At 27.3% G+C, this 20,873-nt stretch overlaps 1 protein-coding gene and 1 long non-coding RNA gene across 2 annotated transcripts in view; both read right to left on the bottom strand.

The window, feature by feature from the left end:
• Positions 1–4,189: 4,189 nt before the first annotated feature.
• LOC114939655 (uncharacterized) lies at positions 4,190–6,907 on the bottom strand. The gene is made up of 3 exons (XR_003821300.2): positions 6,740–6,907; positions 6,218–6,663; positions 4,190–6,084 (listed from the first exon to the last, which is right to left on the bottom strand). It is a non-coding gene; the product is annotated as an uncharacterized LOC114939655 (long non-coding RNA).
• A 2,230-nt stretch (positions 6,908–9,137) lies between these two features.
• LOC146721976 (uncharacterized) overlaps positions 9,138–20,873 on the bottom strand; it is a 53,327-nt gene continuing 41,591 nt past the window's right edge. The window contains exon 3 of the transcript XR_014925417.1: positions 9,138–11,601. The gene's annotated coding sequence lies outside the window, so the exon portion shown is untranslated. The remainder of the gene's footprint in view (positions 11,602–20,873) is intronic.

Below are 20,873 nucleotides of genomic sequence, written 5' to 3' on the forward strand. Positions count from 1 at the left end.
AAATTAACGAGATATCAAATGTTTAATGTTTTCAATCTTTAAAATTCTGAAATAAAACTATAAGTTAAAATAAGTAAAAAATTATTATAAAAAATAAAAATAAAATAATATTTAAAAAATGGGTTCCTCCAGCGAAGATTTGGAAACATTACAATAAGATGTTGAAAATTTATTAAGTGATGAAGATAAATCTAAAGTCGAATCAATTGACAATGAGTAAGTAAATTACGTATATAAAGGTTAAAAAATATCATATGAAAATTATATATTTTTCTTAAATATAGTTAAAGCAACAAAAATTGTGTATAATTTTATTATTTATTTAGCTAGAATATTTATATAAATAATAGAATTTTATATAAATAAAATTTATATAAAAAAAGAAATTAATTATCTTTCCTTTTTTTTGCACTTTTGATATAATAGTATATATTTAATTAAACTTTATTCTTCAACTGGCAATCGAATCATTTTTTTATTATAGAATATATTTAATTAAATATATATATTTAAAATAATCAAACGTAGAAAACTAAAAAAAATAAAAACAAATAAAGTAATAAATAATAAAATCTGATATTTATTTATCCACTTATTTATTTGGATGGTGTTTAAGCTAGGACCATCAAAAGTAGCCAGTTTTACAAAAATAAATAAATAATTGATGATTATAAGTAAAATATATAACTTTTCTATAGCGCTGAGTAATAAACATTTTAAAACAAATAAAGATTCACTATTTTTGAAAAAAGTTTATATTTAATTCATTTGCTTAATTTATAATAAACAATAAATATTTTAAAGTAAATAAAAATGCAATATATTTAAAAAGTAAAGTGATTGAAACTATGTTTAATTATTATATTATTATATTATTATATTATATAATTAAACAAATACTTTATAAATAAATTTTTTTAAAGAGGTGCAATATAAAATATTAGATTATTTGATTAATTATTATATATAGAATATTAAATATTTGATTAATTAGAAACTAAAAATAAAACATTAATTAGATTGTATAAAATTGTCTATAAAATATTGATCATGCATTTGGATGCACGCATTAAATATTTTATTATGTATTTTTAATATCTTTTTTAAAAACATAACATTTTACTAATTTGAATTTAAGTAATCCAAGTATTTCTACATTATATGCACAAATTTTTTCGATGGTTATATAGTAAAATATTTTTTGCATAACATATTTTAGTTTTTTTTAATGTATACAAAAAATGTAGTTAAACTCATAAAAATAACAATTTTTATTTGTATCTGAATTTCTGAGTAAAAACAATTTTGTAAAATTTTATATGACTTAAACGAAAGTCAAAATATATGCGAATTGGATCTTGTATAAAATTTCAACAAAATTCTTCACTGATTAATATTGAATTTTAGTCAGTGGAAATAAAACATCTTTTATTTTCAAAAATTTTCCAATCTATTATAAATTAAAATTTTAATATAGATAATAATCTCAGGACTTCCTCATCTCATTCTTGAAAAGAATTGCGTGCTAACATGAAAATGTGAGATATATTATTTTATTTGGATCAATAATTATTATCAAAATAACTTGAGAACATTATGTAAATGTAAATGAAATATTATGCTTTATATTCTCGTAAATGAAAATAATATTAAAATTTTTTAATAATTATCGATATATACAAAACAAAGATGATAACTATATATGTATATGTAAGTTTATATGCCATATATTTTTACATCTACATTTTATACAATGATATTTTATTTATGTATGAATTTATAAATAATTTATGTCTGAGACATTTATCTCTAAAATCAAAACTAAAAGAGTTATTTGGAGTGCACACTTAAAATGACACATCCTGTATATATATATATATATATATATATATATATATATATAATAGTATATATACATATATACATATACATAAATCGTTAAGTGATGTAAGTCATAATGCACGATTAAATTTTAAACTTCTTGAATTTGGTAAATTAAACAAAAATTAACGAGATATCAAATGTTTAATGTTTTCAATCTTTGAAATTCTGCAATAACTATAAGTTAAAATAAATAAAAAATTATTATAAAAAATAAAAATAAAATAATATTTAAAAAATGAATTTCTCCAACAAAGATTTGGAAACGTTACAAAAAGATGTTGAAAATTTATTAAGTGATGAAGATAAATCTAAAGTCGAATCAATTGACAATGAGTAAGTAAATTACGTCCCTCTCTCTCTCTCCCTCTGTCTCTGTCTCTCTCTCTCTCTCTCTCTCTCTCTCGCTCTCTCACTTTCCCTCTCTCTCTCTCTTTCTCTCTTTCTCGCTCTCTTATATTTTCTTTACTTTCTCCCCAGTACAAAAGTTTTAGTAAAAATAAGAACACATCTATTTAAACATTGTATTAATGTTTTGAAATAATATTTTTTTTATTTTTTTTTAATCTTTAATAAAATATATATTTATTTAAAATTCAATAAAAGTTTAATTTAATATTTTTTAATTATTATCTCTATTTACACGATATAGTTAACTCTCAATGCCTTCAAAAAATTTTAATATTTAATTTAATTTTGTAGTTAAATTGTTGACTTACACTATGGTTTATTCTCTGATGTTATATTTTTTTGACTTTTTACTATTTTCTATATATATCTTACTAAATACGTATAGTAATTATTTATTATAATTTAAATTTAGAATATTGTCAAAGTATGAATATATATATAATTTTATTTTTTTTCATTTTCTCGGATTTACCTTTCTCCTTATTAGAAATCAAATTAAAAATCACTATAAAGAAATTAACTATAATTTATATACAATAATTATATATATATATATATATATGTAATATATATTATAAAATATATATTATATATAATAATATATATCAATAATTTTATTCAATTTTTTTAAAAATTTCATATGCAAAATATATATTTCTCTTATATATAGTTAAAGCAACAAAAATTGTGTATACTTTTATTATTTATTTAGCTAGAATGCATAAATGGATTATTAATTCGTTTTAACTACTTGAATCAATGTGGTTACACGTTTTTATAAGTAAATTTTTTATAATTTATGACATTACTTTTTTTTGCGTTTTTTAACAATTATCGTCTAACATAATTCGATTATTTATCTCCAATTATAATATTAAGAATTTTTATGTCCTTTTGTTAATGATTTATTTCTCATGTCATTTATGAATCATTTTTCTTAATCGTTTTTAGCTTTTATAATTTATAGATTATTTAATGTCATATAATATTAAATTTTTTTAAAATAATTTTTTCTATAATTTAATAAAAATAAAACAATAAGATTAAATCATTTGTTTACAATAATAATATCATTACAATTATAATAATACAAAACATTTATTATACGCTGTAGAATTCCTACGGAAAGTAATTTTATGGAAATACAAATGGAACCACAAAATACAACCCTTTTTAGTCAAATTTACGGAATCCTAATCACATCAAATTTATATGATAACTAAAAGAGAAACACTAATTCTTTCAGAATTCATACTGAAACGAAACACGATTCTGTAAGTGCGACTAAGAATTATCCGAGTACACATTTGAATATGTAACCCTTTAAATATTGTATTAATAAATTATGGATCCATAAATAATTTTTGATTTATTTTATTAACTATAAATACCAAATATTATTGATGAAGTATGCCATAATTAACTATAATATATTATAATTGAAAGATGCCATAATTGACTGATCAATATGCGTAAAAGGATCAAACAAGGAATAATAAATGTACTGCTAGACATAAGTATTCGTAGAGATCAACTTGGCGACACGATGGCTTGTAACCTGACCTCGTATGACCCCCTGCCGCATTCCTGAGCTTTAGGAAAGAAACCAACACCCTACGCCGAACCAAAGATTTAGGAAGCGAAATATTATCTTTATCATTATAAGCTACAACTCAAACTATCAAAATGCTAGCCCTTGAATCCTTACAGAATAACGTTGCACGTTCTTTTATTTTAACAATAAAAACCTCTCAATTTTTAATATAATGAATATTCAAGAAATTACAATCTCCACATTTTGTAATGGCTTCTAGGGCACGCAATTTAACCATTTAGTATAAATTATTAATGATAAATATTAACGATTTATAAATAAGCAATTCGGAAACTATTGTAAAAATTTCCATTCGTTTATTAAGAATCGTAATTATACTGCGCCAACGAACCATCTTAGCTGATGGACCACTCTTCGCCCCCTTTTCGATGACACAAACCAAATTCCTACGGAACCATAAACATGTCAAAATCTAAGCACGCCTGGTCCTCCTAAGGGTATATAAACCGCGGATTTGGCGTCCTGCAAGCACTTTGCTTCTCGTCAACCTCTAGAATAGGTCATTTTGTATTACTATTTTCTAAATTCTAAATTCTACACTTAGCCGATTACGGTTAATCTAGTTTTCGTGTCACTTAGTACTTAGATTTTTCCTGCGAATTCTTATGTTAGTTATCATTCTCGTTAACTCATCTGATAGTTTAAATTCGTAAATTCCAAATTGTACGATTATAAGTCACAGACTTAGAAATTGTTCATAAATAAGAAATAAAGAATTAAAATTAATATAAAATCAGTGCACGTCTGTTCTTCCAATTCCACCCTGAGACCGAGGTCCCCAGGAGAACTACAGCCCAGGCATAGTCACCAGGAACAACAGAGCAGATCTTCATCTCCGTGCGAAATCAAGTAAGAACTAATCCTTTTAATCCTTGATCTAATTTATAATCTCCTAATAACTAATTAACTAATATTATAAGGATGAACATATCCTTGTAAATGGACAGCCGGAAACGCAACCTTGTACGTAAGAAGAAGCGTACACGCCCTTCAATAATTAGAAAATACAGATCAATCGCGACTACTTTCTCGAGTTCTCAAGAGAGATTATCCGGAGATAAACAATTACCTGAGTCTCAAGAGGTGATCTCTCTTGATTTACCCCAAGGTTCCGAATCAATTGACAATTCTCAATATAAAATAGAACCTTTATTCCCAATCCCCCTTGAGGAAATTGATAATATAATCAACGAATTAATAGAATCGTCTAAGAATTCCTATCAAGATTTTCCACCTTTCGAGGACTATAATTTTTCTGCTGTCTCTTTACCAGAATTGGTAAGCTCAGGACTGATAGAACCTCCCCTTGAAATTGACGACTATTCGAAGTATCCAAATCTTTAATAATTTCAACTCGCGATTATTTACCGATTATTCTAAATGTTCAAATCCTTGATAATAGACCATTATTTTATTTTATTAATAACGTACTTTAACTTCATATCTTATATCCTAAATAGGAAATACGATTTTGAATTAATATTAATTTTCCTGGACGATATTATATATTCCTACGAACATTCCCTATTCCTAAAATTCCCCAGATCCGAAAAGTCAGTTCCAGCTCTCGGCGCACCCAGGGTATAGTCGGTGCATGCAGATTGCCCTAAATAAATAGAGAGCTAACCCTTTCTTCATAGACCTAGAGTAATAGAGGAGGAAAGAAGGTCACTCAGACGTGACACAAGGAAGGATCGAAACGTATAATTAAAATAATTTTTTGTCTTAGTTTTTGTTTTTTACTTACGCCTTTACCACCCGCGTTGCGGCTCTTATTGGCCTATTATTGGATTTTTATTGTGTTTATTTATCAGAGCCTTATATATTTTACTTCTTAGTTATTTTAAATTAACATGATTTAAAAAAGAATTTCTCACTCGCTACAGCATTGGGCTGTTTATTAAAGCAACTCTTTAAAGAAGGCTCAAACGTAATTTTATCATCCTCTAATTTCGACTTATTATGACTTGACAAACTCATTTTTCAAATTTGCGACGTGACTTATGATACACCCTGTATATCTGTATCTATATTTCTACCTACTATTTAGGTTTCCAATATAGGCAATATATACGCTTGATATCCAAGAGAATATCGCAACGTAGACCAAGTCTTCTAGCTACGCTGCGATATATTGTTAATACAATTGCTTCTTGACCAAATTTATGTTGTAAAACCTGTGCCAAATATCACAATAAAGAAATTAATTAAGAAGAATGAGAAGTTATATTAAATATAATAAACATATATATATATATATATATATATGTCGCTAGTAATTATAATATATTATAATCCATACGGACTTACATTATCTATGCACATGTATTCCAATTTTGAATCGTTCCATTTGCATGATCGAAAGTTTAATTTACCAAATATATATTCCTGGAGTGTATCCATGACCTGGATACTTTCTGCTTCGTCCCAATGATTATCATCAATAATGTTGTTTTCCCAATAGGAAAAAATTGCAGCGGACGTCGAGAATATTGAATGGTTGGGATGTATCTTTTTGAGACAATCCAATACACCTTATGCGATTCTATCCAACGATATTTTTACGTTCGAGTGACGCACATCTTTCCTAGGTTGAAAATACTGTGCCAGGAGAGTAAAGATTTCTTCCAAACGCCGAACTCCAGGTGTTCTTAGCAATATATCCAACTGAGTTCCTACCGAATATAGCTTTGTATAGTGAGACATTTTTATATCGCAATATATTTCGATTATATCGCAACAACTTTTCCTAAAAACTATATGTATTAATTAATATTAAAGTATTATACATCAATCTGTGAATGGAATAGCACTATATATTAGGAATCCTACCGTGAATGTTGTATAAATAAACTTTTAATTTCATCAGCAATGAACAAATATTTTATCCACATTTTAGGTTTACAATTTTTCTCAAAAATTTTAATTGTCCTTTTCCGATAAAAAATATTTTCAATTTTTATTGTTTTGTATATCATATTGATATCACTGAATGTGCAGGCACAATACTGGTCAAAAAGTATTTGAGATAAATAATTTTTTAATTCTCTCACACAGATGTTTTATGACAAGTATAAGGAAAATGAGCAGAAAGAATCTGAAGAGGAAACGTACTGGAAAAGAAAAATAACATAGATTTTATTCAAACAGGCATAAATACTGGTCAAAATGTATTTGAGATAAATAATTTTTTAATTCTCTCACACAGATGTTTTATGACAAGTATAAGGAAAATGAGCAGAAAGAATCTGAAGGAAACGTACTGGAAAAAAAAGAAAACATAAATTTTATTCAAACAGGCATATTTATGCCTGTTTGAATAAAATTATATAAATAACCTTTAATTTCATCAGCAATGAACAAATATTTTATCCACATTTTAAGTTTACAATTTTTCTCAAAAATTTTAATTGTCCTTTTACGATAAAAAATATTTTCAATTTTTATTGTTTTGTATATCATATTGATATCACTATTGTTGAATGTGCAGGCACAATACTGGTCAAAAAGTATTTGAGATAAATAATTTTTTAACTCTCTCACACAGATGTTTTATGACAAGTATAAGGAAAATGAGCAGAAAGAATCTGAAGGAAACGTACTGGAAAAGAAAAATAACATAGATTTTATTCAAACAGGCATAAATACTGGTCAAAAAGTATTTGAGATAAATAATTTTTTAATTCTCTCACACAGATGTTTTATGACAAGTATAAGGAAAATGAGCAGAAAGAATCTGAAGGAAACGTACTGGAGAAGAAAAAAACATAAATTTTATTCAAACAGGCATAAATACTGGTCAAAAAGTATTTGAGATAAATAATTTTTTAATTCTCTCACACAGATGTTTGATGACAAGTATAAGGAAAATGAGCAGAAAGAATCTGAAGAGGAAACGTACTGGAAAAGAAAAATAACATAGATTTTATTCAAACAGGCATAAATACTGGTCAAAATGTATTTGAGATAAATAATTTTTTAATTCTCTCACACAGATGTTTTATGACAAGTATAAGGAAAATGAGCAGAAAGAATCTGAAGGAAACGTACTGGAAAAAAAAGAAAACATAAATTTTATTCAAACAGGCATATTTATGCCTGTTTGAATAAAATTATATAAATAACCTTTAATTTCATCAGCAATGAACAAATATTTTATCCACATTTTAAGTTTACAATTTTTCTCAAAAATTTTAATTGTCCTTTTACGATAAAAAATATTTTCAATTTTTATTGTTTTGTATATCATATTGATATCACTATTGTTGAATGTGCAGGCACAATACTGGTCAAAAAGTATTTGAGATAAATAATTTTTTAACTCTCTCACACAGATGTTTTATGACAAGTATAAGGAAAATGAGCAGAAAGAATCTGAAGGAAACGTACTGGAGAAAGAAGAAGTGAGAGAATTAAAAAATTATTTATCTCAAATACTTTTTGACCAGTATTTATGCCTGTTTGAATAAAATTTATGTTTTCTTCCTTCTCCAGTACGTTTCCTTCAGATTCTTTCTGCTCATTTTCCTTATACTTGTCATAAAACATCTGTGTGAGAGAATTAAAAAATTATTTGTCTCAAATACTTTTTGACCAGTATTTATGCCTGTTTGAATAAAATTTATGTTTTCTTCCTTCTCCAGTACGTTTCCTTCAGATTCTTTCTGCTCATTTTCCTTATACTTGTCATAAAACATCTGTGTAAGAGAATTAAAAAATTATTTATCTCAAATACTTTTTGACCAGTATTTATGCCTGTTTGAATAAAATTTATGTTTTCTTCCTTCTCCAGTACGTTTCCTTCAGATTCTTTCTGCTCATTTTCCTTATACTTGTCATAAAACATCTGTGTGAGAGAATTAAAAAATTATTTGTCTCAAATACTTTTTGACCAGTATTTATGCCTGTTTGAATAAAATTTATGTTTTCTTCCTTCTCCAGTACGTTTCCTTCAGATTCTTTCTGCTCATTTTCCTTATACTTGTCATAAAACATCTGTGTGAGAGAATTAAAAAATTATTTATCTCAAATACTTTTTGACCAGTATTTATGCCTGTATGAATAAAATTTATGTTATTTTTCTTGTCCAGTACGTTTCCTTCAGATTCTTTCTGCTCATTTTCCTTATACTTGTCATAAAACATCTGTGTGAGAGAATTAAAAAATTATTTATCTCAAATACTTTTTGACCAGTATTTATGCCTGTTTGAATAAAATTTATGTTTTTCTTCCTTCTCCAGTACGTTTCCTTCAGATTCTTTCTGCTCATTTTCCTTATACTTGTCATAAAACATCTGTGTGAGAGAATTAAAAAATTATTTGTCTCAAATACTTTTTGACCAGTATTTATGCCTGTTTGAATAAAATTTATGTTTTCTTCCTTCTCCAGTACGTTTCCTTCAGATTCTTTCTGCTCATTTTCCTTATACTTGTCATAAAACATCTGTGTAAGAGAATTAAAAAATTATTTATCTCAAATACTTTTTGACCAGTATTTATGCCTGTTTGAATAAAATTTATGTTTTCTTCCTTCTCCAGTACGTTTCCTTCAGATTCTTTCTGCTCATTTTCCTTATACTTGTCATAAAACATCTGTGTGAGAGAATTAAAAAATTATTTGTCTCAAATACTTTTTGACCAGTATTTATGCCTGTTTGAATAAAATTTATGTTTTCTTCCTTCTCCAGTACGTTTCCTTCAGATTCTTTCTGCTCATTTTCCTTATACTTGTCATAAAACATCTGTGTGAGAGAATTAAAAAATTATTTATCTCAAATACTTTTTGACCAGTATTTATGCCTGTATGAATAAAATTTATGTTATTTTTCTTGTCCAGTACGTTTCCTTCAGATTCTTTCTGCTCATTTTCCTTATACTTGTCATAAAACATCTGTGTGAGAGAATTAAAAAATTATTTATCTCAAATACTTTTTGACCAGTATTTATGCCTGTTTAAATAAAATTTATGTTTTTTTTCTTCTCCAGTACGTTTCCTTCAGATTCTTTCTGCTCATTTTCCTTATACTTGTCATAAAACATCTGTGTGAGAGAATTAAAAAATTATTTGTCTCAAATACTTTTTGACCAGTATTTATGCCTGTTTGAATAAAATTTATGTTTTCTTCCTTCTCCAGTACGTTTCCTTCAGATTCTTTCTGCTCATTTTCCTTATACTTGTCATAAAACATCTGTGTGAGAGAATTAAAAAATTATTTATCTCAAATACTTTTTGACCAGTATTTATGCCTGTTTGAATAAAATCTATGTTATTTTTCTTTTCCAGTACGTTTCCTTCAGATTCTTTCTGCTCATTTTCCTTATACTTGTCATAAAACATCTGTGTGAGAGAATTAAAAAATTATTTATCTCAAATACTTTTTGACCAGTATTTATGCCTGTTTGAATAAAATTTATGTTTTCTTCCTTCTCCAGTACGTTTCCTTCAGATTCTTTCTGCTCATTTTCCTTATACTTGTCATAAAACATCTGTGTGAGAGAATTAAAAAATTATTTATCTCAAATACTTTTTGACCAGTATTTATGCCTGTTTTAATAAAATCTATGTTATTTTTCTTTTCCAGTACGTTTCCTTCAGATTCTTTCTGCTCATTTTCCTTATACTTGTCATAAAACATCTGTGTGAGAGAATTAAAAAATTATTTATCTCAAATACTTTTTGACCAGTATTTATGCCTGTTTGAATAAAATTTATGTTTTCTTCCTTCTCCAGTACGTTTCCTTCAGATTCTTTCTGCTCATTTTTCTTATACTTGTCATAAAACATCTGTGTGAGAGAATTAAAAAATTATTTATCTCAAATACTTTTTGACCAGTATTTATGCCTGTTTGAATAAAATTTATGTTTTCTTCCTTCTCCAGTACGTTTCCTTCAGATTCTTTCTGCTCATTTTCCTTATACTTGTCATAAAACATCTGTGTGAGAGAATTAAAAAATTATTTGTCTCAAATACTTTTTGACCAGTATTTATGCCTGTTTGAATAAAATTTATGTTTTCTTCCTTCTCCAGTACATTTCCTTCAGATTCTTTCTGCTCATTTTCCTTATACTTGTCATAAAACATCTGTGTGAGAGAATTAAAAAATTATTTATCTCAAATACTTTTTGACCAGTATTTATGCCTGTATGAATAAAATTTATGTTATTTTTCTTCTCCAGTACGTTTCCTTCAGATTCTTTCTGCTCATTTTCCTTATACTTGTCATAAAACATCTGTGTGAGAGAATTAAAAAATTATTTATCTCAAATACTTTTTGACCAGTATTTATGCCTGTTTAAATAAAATTTATGTTTTTTTTCTTCTCCAGTACGTTTCCTTCAGATTCTTTCTGCTCATTTTCCTTATACTTGTCATAAAACATCTGTGTAAGAGAATTAAAAAATTATTTATCTCAAATACTTTTTGACCAGTATTTATGCCTGTTTGAATAAAATTTATGTTTTCTTCCTTCTCCAGTACGTTTCCTTCAGATTCTTTCTGCTCATTTTCCTTATACTTGTCATAAAACATCTGTGTGAGAGAATTAAAAAATTATTTGTCTCAAATACTTTTTGACCAGTATTTATGCCTGTTTGAATAAAATTTATGTTTTTTTCCTTCTCCAGTACGTTTCCTTCAGATTCTTTCTGCTCATTTTCCTTATACTTGTCATAAAACATCTTTGCAGAAGGCCATCTGAAATACGAACAACGAAACAATATAATAAGAATAATATATGATATTTTAAATCGGCCAATAGAGAGCCAAAGCGCGAAAAATTAATTCTTCGGAACTGTATCTCTTGGTTTGAGATTACTAAGTTCCATATATAAATTAATCTCGAACTTACATATAAGTATATTTTATATAGGAATATACATAAAGGAATATTTTCCTTATGGACTTTCGGAAGCTCATAGGCCTTGGGGAGAAGGGAATCGCTAGAAAATAAATAATAATATTCCTTCTTATTGATGATATCTTTTTTCAACCATTTTAAAAAACAAATATTAAGTTCTTTTTCTATTTTAGATGACGGGTTATTTTTAACTATGATATAAGTAGAATCATCTTTTAAAAGACTCTCAACTTTTTTTATATAGAATTCTTTATCTAATGCGACTGTAATACTGCCTTTATCTGCTCTAGTAAATAAAATATTATTATGAATTATATTACATTATTACAAATAATTAGATAATTTCTGGAATAAACAAAAATTGCAATTATGTCTAAATTTTCATAATAGTATTTTTTATTATTAATTGTAAGTAAAATTTTCGGATTTTATCCCCTGAGAATTTCTTGGAGACAATCGTCAAGGGTGTCATTTATATGTCATTTGTCGTTGTTTAACAATGCCATATTGACCGAATCGAACGATGACCGACGTGCGGTTTAACTACAATTTATTGTTGGCCGCATATTATTTGGATAATTTTTGTTAATCTTGTTTCTCTGTTCTATATTTTGTTATTAATGTTACTGAGTTTTTTCGTTATTTCTTCTTGTATCGTTATTTCTTCGCACGAGTGATTTATATTGTATATAAGTGTATACATATACAGGGTGTCCCATAATTCGCGAACCACCGCGAATGGACAGATAGAGCGTGTTAAACTGAATAGAAAAGTCCTGTATCATTTTGCGATATTCGCAATAATTATTGAGTTATTAACTAAAATATCTAAACGAATGAGCGGGTAGAAAGCGATAGGCCGGACTCGGTGTGCATGTCGGATGACTTATTTGTTATATGCCGCTTAGTATCAAAAGTATCATTTTACTTTTCGGCGCCACTACATTGGTCGCCGCTCGCTGCCCTGACGCCGCCTCTCAATCAAATAATGCTTTCTACCTGCTTATTCGTTTAGATATTTTAATAAATAACTCAATAATTATTGCAAATATCGCAAAATAATACAGGACTTTTCTATTCAGTTTAACACGCTCTATCTGCCCATTCGCGATGGTTCGCGAATTATGGGACACCCTGTATATATACGAGGGCAGTCCGATAAGTCTTAGCCTCATCGCCCGATGGTGCCAGTATCGCAAGAGAGTTCGTATCTTGTTTTGACTGGCTGGATCGTGTCCGGATCTTGTCTTGACTAGCTGGATCATGCTTGGACTTTGCCCTGATTGGTTGGAGCATGTAAAATAAGACTATCGGAAAATGAATATTTTAAGAAATATATATATATATATATATTTTGTTTTTTTATCAAAATGTAGTAACTTTCGAGCTTTATAACTCGAAAAGTACGCAATGGGAAAACATTTGACTATAGTGTTTTGGAAAGCTCTCGAGGTCAGCTACAAGAATATGTAATAAAAAATAGGAAGTGCCGTTTAAAAAAATTGAGGTGACCTTTGCGTGATCTTCAAATGAATATCCAAGGTCAAACCAATGGACTCATCTTATAGCCCCTTCGAAATTATACAACACATGTCTGAACCATTTTTCGATATTTTGCTTAGTTTATGAGAAAATTAATCATATTTTTTAAAATGGCCCACCCTGTATATATATATATATATATAATAAATATAAATATAATTAATATATATACATATAATAAATATAAATATAATAAATATATACATAATAAATATAAATATAATAAATATATATATAATAAATATTTATACATATAATAAATATATATATATAACAAATATATAAAAAGACATTATTTAAATCACAATTAAAATAAAAAATCACAAAGCAAAATAGAAAAATACTTATTAAATTACGAAAATTTTCATTATTCTTAAGGTATTCCTCAGAAAGTTTTACTTGTTCGTCATTTTTTAAAGGATATGATGGCATGTTATCAGGACGAATAATATGCTTTTCATTTGGCATGAGAAAACGTGAAAGTCTACAATGAAAGCTCAAAATTCTGTTTAATTTCAAATTTAGATAATTTTAGATGGCCCAATGGCAAAAAATATTACGATAAGATATCTAAATATGAAATATATGAGCTAAATCTAAAAGATATTTCGGAATTTGAGGAGAAATCTGTAGAAGAATCTGAGGAGGAACCTGAACAATTGATGATTATGAATAAAAGTTTAAATTTTACAGAAATAGGAATATATAGTGTGAAGCTGTCAAAAATATTATATCTGAAATACTTGATAAGCTTTATGATATGAATGATTCGATAGCTCATATAGCAGATTTTGATTACGAATATCAATTAGAAAATACAATGGCACCTGAGTATGACATAAATAGAATGGAACAAATAGCTACAAATTTCGTAACGAACACTTGCATCTCTGATGAAATTAAATATTTGTTAACAACCGAATCTTCACGGTATGATTTACTATAAATTAAGTGCTTTGAATATCATAGACTGAAAAAATATACTTATTGTTAAAAATATTAAAAATTATCCATTGCAAACTTATGTAGAATCCTACATTGCAAACCCATGTACAATAGAATTGTATGAAAAATTATCGATTATAAACCCATGTACAATCGTAACAAAAATAATGAAATAAAAAAAATAAAAAAATGTAGAATCGTACCATAAAAAAACTTATCTTTTAAAAAAAAAGATAAACAAGATGCCAAGTCCATGCGCCATGTGAAAAAGAAATAAAAAAATTTTAGTTAAAAAAACTGGGAGCGCTGCTAAATAATATTCTAACAATATTAAAATTAAATTGTTACTTTTAAACTCATTACAGTTAAAATATGTTTTGTGTTTAAATTAATTAATGTTACTTTAAGGTGCATTGTAATTTTGAAACTTAGCAGCGCGCCCAGTTTTTTTAACTAAAATTTTTTTATTTCTTTTTCACATGACGCATGAACTTGGCATCTTGTTTATCTTTTTTTTTAAAAGATTAGTTTTTTTATGGTACGATTCTACATTTTTTTATTTTTTTTATTTCATTACTTTTGTTACGATTGTACATGGGTTTATAATCGATAATTTTTTATACAATTCTATTGTACATGGGTTTGCAATGTAGGATTCTACATAAGTTTGCAATGGATAATTTTTAATACAATTCTACATGGGTTTGCAATGGTTAATTTTTCATAGGATTCTACATGAGTTTGCAATGGTTAATTTTTCATAGGATTCTACATAGGTTTGCAATGGGTACGATTCTACATGGGTTTGCAATGGTTAATTTTGCCTAGGATTCTACATGGGTTTGCAATGATTAATTTTTCATAGGATTCTACATGGGTTTGCAATAGGATAGGATTCTACATGGGTTTGCAATGGATAATTTTTGTTAATGGCGTGCCCTTAACTGGTCGCCTTTTTTTACCTTTTTTTAAAGGTTAATATATACCCGTGTTTGTATTATTTATTACACTCGTCTATAATCTGTGCATGTTTCAATGCAATATAATTTTTAAATACTTAAATGTATTTTTTAAAAATTATTTATTTAATATTTTATATTTATATTTTTAATTATATTTATTACATTTATGTTTAGTATTTATATATATTATATTTTTATATATTTAATTTTTATAGAGCGGTAGTGTGGCTCACTGATAGAGCGCCAGACTCGTAACTCGCAGATCGCGGGTTCGAATCTACTGAGTCACGTAAACATGGAATATTTCATGGAATTATCCGCGCTGCGCTCACCACCAAGATCGGGGTTTATCTCGGTGGGAAAATTATCTCGGGTTTATCACGTCTTTTGGAAAAGATGTTAAACAGGGGGTCCAACGGTTGGAGAAGGAGGAGGAAAGGATAAGGTTGGAGAAGTAGCCGGTGCCTGCCAGGAAAAAGGAGGAATGGGAGACAAGAGGGAAGAGGAAGGAGGAAGGAAGAGGGAATGAAGTGGATTAAAAAGGAGCGTAGAGGTTTGGGAACGCTCCTATCAGAAAAAAGCGCCAGGACAAAGGAGGAGAAGGAGAAGTGAGGAAAAAGGAGGGAGGCAAGTTCGGCAAAAAGGAGAAAAGGGGAAAATGGAAGAAGGGGAAGGAAAGGAATTGGAAGCAAGGAGGAGGGAGACGGAAAAAGGAGGAAAAGGGTGAAGGTGTGAGGGGACCAAAAGGGAGCATAGAGGTTCGGGAACGCTCCTATCAGAAAAAAGCGCCAGGGGAAATAGTTTTGAAATTGTAAGGTAGTAGAAGAGGATTGTAAAGGTTTGGGTACGCTCCTTAAAAGCGTCTTTAATCCCTAAGGGGACAAATAAAGCAATGAATAAAAAAAATATTTAATTTTTATATTAATTATATATATACATATAAATTTAATTTTAATGAGAAGTATATATATAGTTTCTTAGAAATGTACCATTAAGCAACAGATCAATTACCAAAAATTAAATTACAATAATATTCATAAACAAGCAATTACCTTTGCGAAAACTTTTAATCTATATATAAGCTTTACGAAATATATACCGGCTGCTTTCCAGAATTGCTGACACGTGCATCGAAAATTGATAATATCCTCAATACTTATGTTACCGTACTCAAGAATAATGATTATCATCTTTTCAGGTAAGCACGTCATCGAAGCCATTGCACTATTTCTGTATAATTAAATTCTTGTGTGATAACGTATATGTGAAAAATATACCGTAATACTGATCTCATACGTTTGCGATTTTAGAAAGCACGAATTCATGTCTTGAGTGTATTCCAGAATATTCCCACACCAAATGTCCACTCTTTTCATTTAAACCTAAACTGCAAACCCATAGACTCGAAAGAACTATTGTATTTTTTCTCACTATGCAGTTGTCCGGTGACTGAGCGTATGAAAGAAACACGAAAATGGGAAAAACATAAAAGATTTGTTAAAGTTGAAAACGTAAAAGAGTTGTCAACATACTTTTAGAAAACTGTTATCCGCTTGTGTGACGTGATCTTTAATACTATTAACCAACGTCTATTAATTTTATTCAAAAAATTAAAAAATACCACAATTAACGATAACAACAATAATAATAATAATAGTGAAAAAACGTCTTTTTTCACTATTCCATTTTTACCCGAATTGACGGAACAATTTAGAAATATTATTAGAAACATGAATATTAAATTATTCTTCTTTAGTTTTAATAAATTAAATAAATACATACGAGTACATAAAGATACTATTTCTACAATAAATAATACAAACGTTGTTTACAAAATTAATTGTTCAAACTGCGACGCTTCTTACATGGACCAGACTAGTAGAAGACTGACCACAAGAATTTCTGAACATAGGAAACACATTGTTGGAAATACTAATACTAAATCAGTAATAACGGACCACCGCGTTAATTTTAACCATGAATTTGATTGGAACAACATTAATATTTTAGATAAAGAAATTTATTACGGAAAAAGATCAGTATCAGAAATGATATACATAAAAAGACAAAATAATAGTCTCAATTTACAGACTGATACTGAAAATCTATCCGATATTTATATTGAGGCTATAGAGAGACTACCTAAACTCTAAGGTTAAATAACAAATACAAAATAATTATAATTGTTTGTCACTTTTCGTTTCCAACTGAGCTTCAGTTTCCTCTGAGCCGTTCTACTGACATGAGGATTTCACTAGCGTTACTGTTGTTACTGTTACAATTAAAATATTGTCACATCATAAATACTTGTAAGTTTTTATTAGCATTTTTTTATACCATATGTTAGATTATTGTTTTATAACGCACTTGACTTTGGATCTTATAATTATTGAGGTGTATTGAGAAAATTATTTTAATTTATAGGATGCGATTAATATTTTATATTCTAACACCTGCCAACCTCGTAGTCAGAAAACTAGAGAGGATCGCTTCCCACAGTAACGTGAATGTGATAGTTTAGCGAGAATCATATTAATCTTACGACGTTTTATTTCGTTCACTGATGTAAGGGCGTTTAAATATGTTCATTAGACGTTTATACGTTAAAAACATTTAGACTTTGTTGAATTTAATTTTGCTTTTTATATTGCGCTGAAGAAGATCCGAAAAATTGGATCGAAACGTTCGCTTCCTAATTTGTTTCAATTTTCGAGTCTATTTTTATAGTTTTAATTTAAACTGTATTGTTTGTATCAGTATACATGGATTAGATGTAATAAATTAGTTGTTTAACCTTGATGTTGAATCTGCTCTTATTAGCCGCTTATATTTGTAATACTTTATAAAAGATTTCATATCCGCCCTTAAGATAGAGAATACCAGAATGTTTTGTAGTATATTATTGTAGTCGTAGATTCTAAAATATAAAATATATATACAAATAATTAAAACAAAAATGTTTGAAATGATTGTGATACTGAGATGCAAATCTCGAGGGCAAATCAAAATAGAATACTTATTTTTTGTACATTATAATATAATTGTATAAAATAAATTTTTATATGCGCGTAATAAATATTGAGTCAATTAAATATATATTTATTGTTATACAAATATTAAAAAGCACATTTACACAACGTGATTGATTTCTTCGCTAAGAAATATTTTTCAGTTTAATAACTACTATCTATCTATTCAGTTTTGATATTTTGAAACACTCTGTTTAATGTAAATAAAATTAAATGAAATTTTGAGTGATATTTGAAAATTTTTTAAAACATAAATTAATGTGATAAAATATATTTATGAAAAATATCACATTTAGAAGAATCGTTTTTGCAATTGAATATTTGATAATTTTTTTTTTTTTGACCTCACTCACAACAATAAAGTTTACTTGCGACATTTAAGTGTCTAAGAGAATGAAATGTTCTTAAATAAAACATATATGTATTTATATGTAACAATCATTTTCGCAAGTTTTTATTTTTTTACAAAGGTTTTTTTGTTTGAAACATAATCATTTTCGCAAGTTTTTATTTTTTTACAAAGGTTTTTTTGTTTGAAACATAATCATTTTCTCAAATTTTTATTTTTTTTCAAAAGTTTTTTTTGTTTGAAACATTAAGATTTATTAATAACTCCAGAGTTGGGAACGCGTTACTTCATAAAAGTAACTCGTTACATTATTTCTTGTAAAAAGTAACTTGTTATCGTTACCGTTACTGATTTTAAAAAGTAACTCGTTACCGTTACCGTTACTCAAGAAGTAACGAATCGTTCCTATTTTCGTTACTTTGTTTAAAATGCTTATTTATTGAAACAATCAATACAGTACAAGAGGCCAGTATAACGAGCATTAAATAGAATGTTCGATTCAGAAATTTATTTAATATATTCTACAAGCATTGTTAAACTGAAAAAATATCAATCGAATCGGACAAACCGTAAATTTACCGAATCTTACATAAAAAAATTATCTAATGCTTATTTATTATATACTATACATTTAATATTAAATTAATATAATTAAAATATTAATATATTCATAAGAGCAATATTAAAATAATACAAAAAAATTTATATTTTGTAACTTTTTAATTTATAATATTACAAATATACTCTATAATTATAATATAGTACTTAAATATATTGAATATATTGTAATACATATAATATAAAATATAAAATATAAATTCAAATCTCGCATATAAAATACATAAACATTAATTTAAATTATTTTTTTTTATTATTAATAAACTTTACTAAAGTTCAAACTTAAAAATAAAAACATTTTACCAAAATGTTTTATTTATTTTTAAAAACAATAGATGTTCCATGGAATCATCATTTAGATTGCATCTTTGCGGCTTTAATACATTACCGCTAATGTTAAATAATCTTTCGACTGATGCACTACTTGGCAGTGCAATGTTGTAATTAATGAAGTTTTAAGTTTAGGAAAATTGTGTAACATTTCAACATTACACGATTTCGATTTTAAATATTGTTGTAGCTCTTCTCCGTTCATCCATTTGTTCGTGAAACTAAAAAAAATTATCTTAATTATCGTCAGTTTTATCTATGTTTACAGTAATTTCATCGGGTTGAATTCCCAATAATTCTTCTAAATATAGTTTTCGGCTATTTTTCTCTTTTCTCCGATCAACCAATTTAACTCTATTACATATAGAGGCCGCATTAAGCAGAACGACTGATGAGTTGCCTTTGTCATCTTATCAACACTATAACACTTGACATAGATTTGTTGGTTCTAAAAGTAAGAATCAATCACGTTCGATTGTTACTCGCTACTAAGCGGTTTGTTTTGCCGTGTAAAGTAACGATAAAAGTAACGTTAAAATCGTTAGCGTTAGCAAAAAATTGTAGCGACGTTATTGTTATCGTTAGAGATAATGAAAAGTGACGTCGTTACCTCTTCGTTACTAAAAAAAGTAACGGTAACAGTGTCACAAGTAACGCGTTATTTCCCAACTCTGAATAACTCAAAGAATTTGACTCAGCGAGGTAATTTTTAGGTATATTTGTGTAAGATCCTTCGGTGCCTTCGGGAATTTTCTTTCTTTTCGGTAATAATAAGATTTCTTTCATTCTTTTTCAGGTATTGCATACCGGTGTCAGACCTGTCGTGCAAAATAAATGGCTTTTATTTAGAGAAAGCAAATGTAAATCTGTCTCTTGTCAATTATATACATATACCTCCGGCAAAGATGTTGAGTAAAAAAGGGACCAAAATTTTGATTATGATTTTGATTTTTATGATCAGTTGAATCTCCCAATTTTTTTGTTGTCGTAAAAATATATTCTTTACTTCCTAAAATCTTGCTTATTATTTACAGGAATGGAAATAGTTAAGAAAAAAATTAGAATTATTTCATATTATCTTGTTTTTTTATCTATGTGTCAATTTTTTCATTTGGCATGTGCAAATAAGGTGATTTTTAATAATGTGTAAGACGACGAAAGGCTGAATTAATAATTTCTAAGATAATTATAAAGTTTTATATTTAATATAAAAGAAATGTACTTGGAAAATATAAAATAAAATGTAAATATATATAAAATATATATTAAAACTATAAATATTTCTTACACATATTCATTAAAAAGGTTTAAACTCTGAACATATTATACGCTAT

The sequence above is a fragment of the Nylanderia fulva genome, unplaced genomic scaffold, assembly GCF_048542155.1.
Source record: "Nylanderia fulva isolate GAGA-0341 unplaced genomic scaffold, ASM4854215v1 Scaffold39, whole genome shotgun sequence".
Lineage (NCBI taxonomy): Eukaryota > Metazoa > Arthropoda > Insecta > Hymenoptera > Formicidae > Nylanderia > Nylanderia fulva.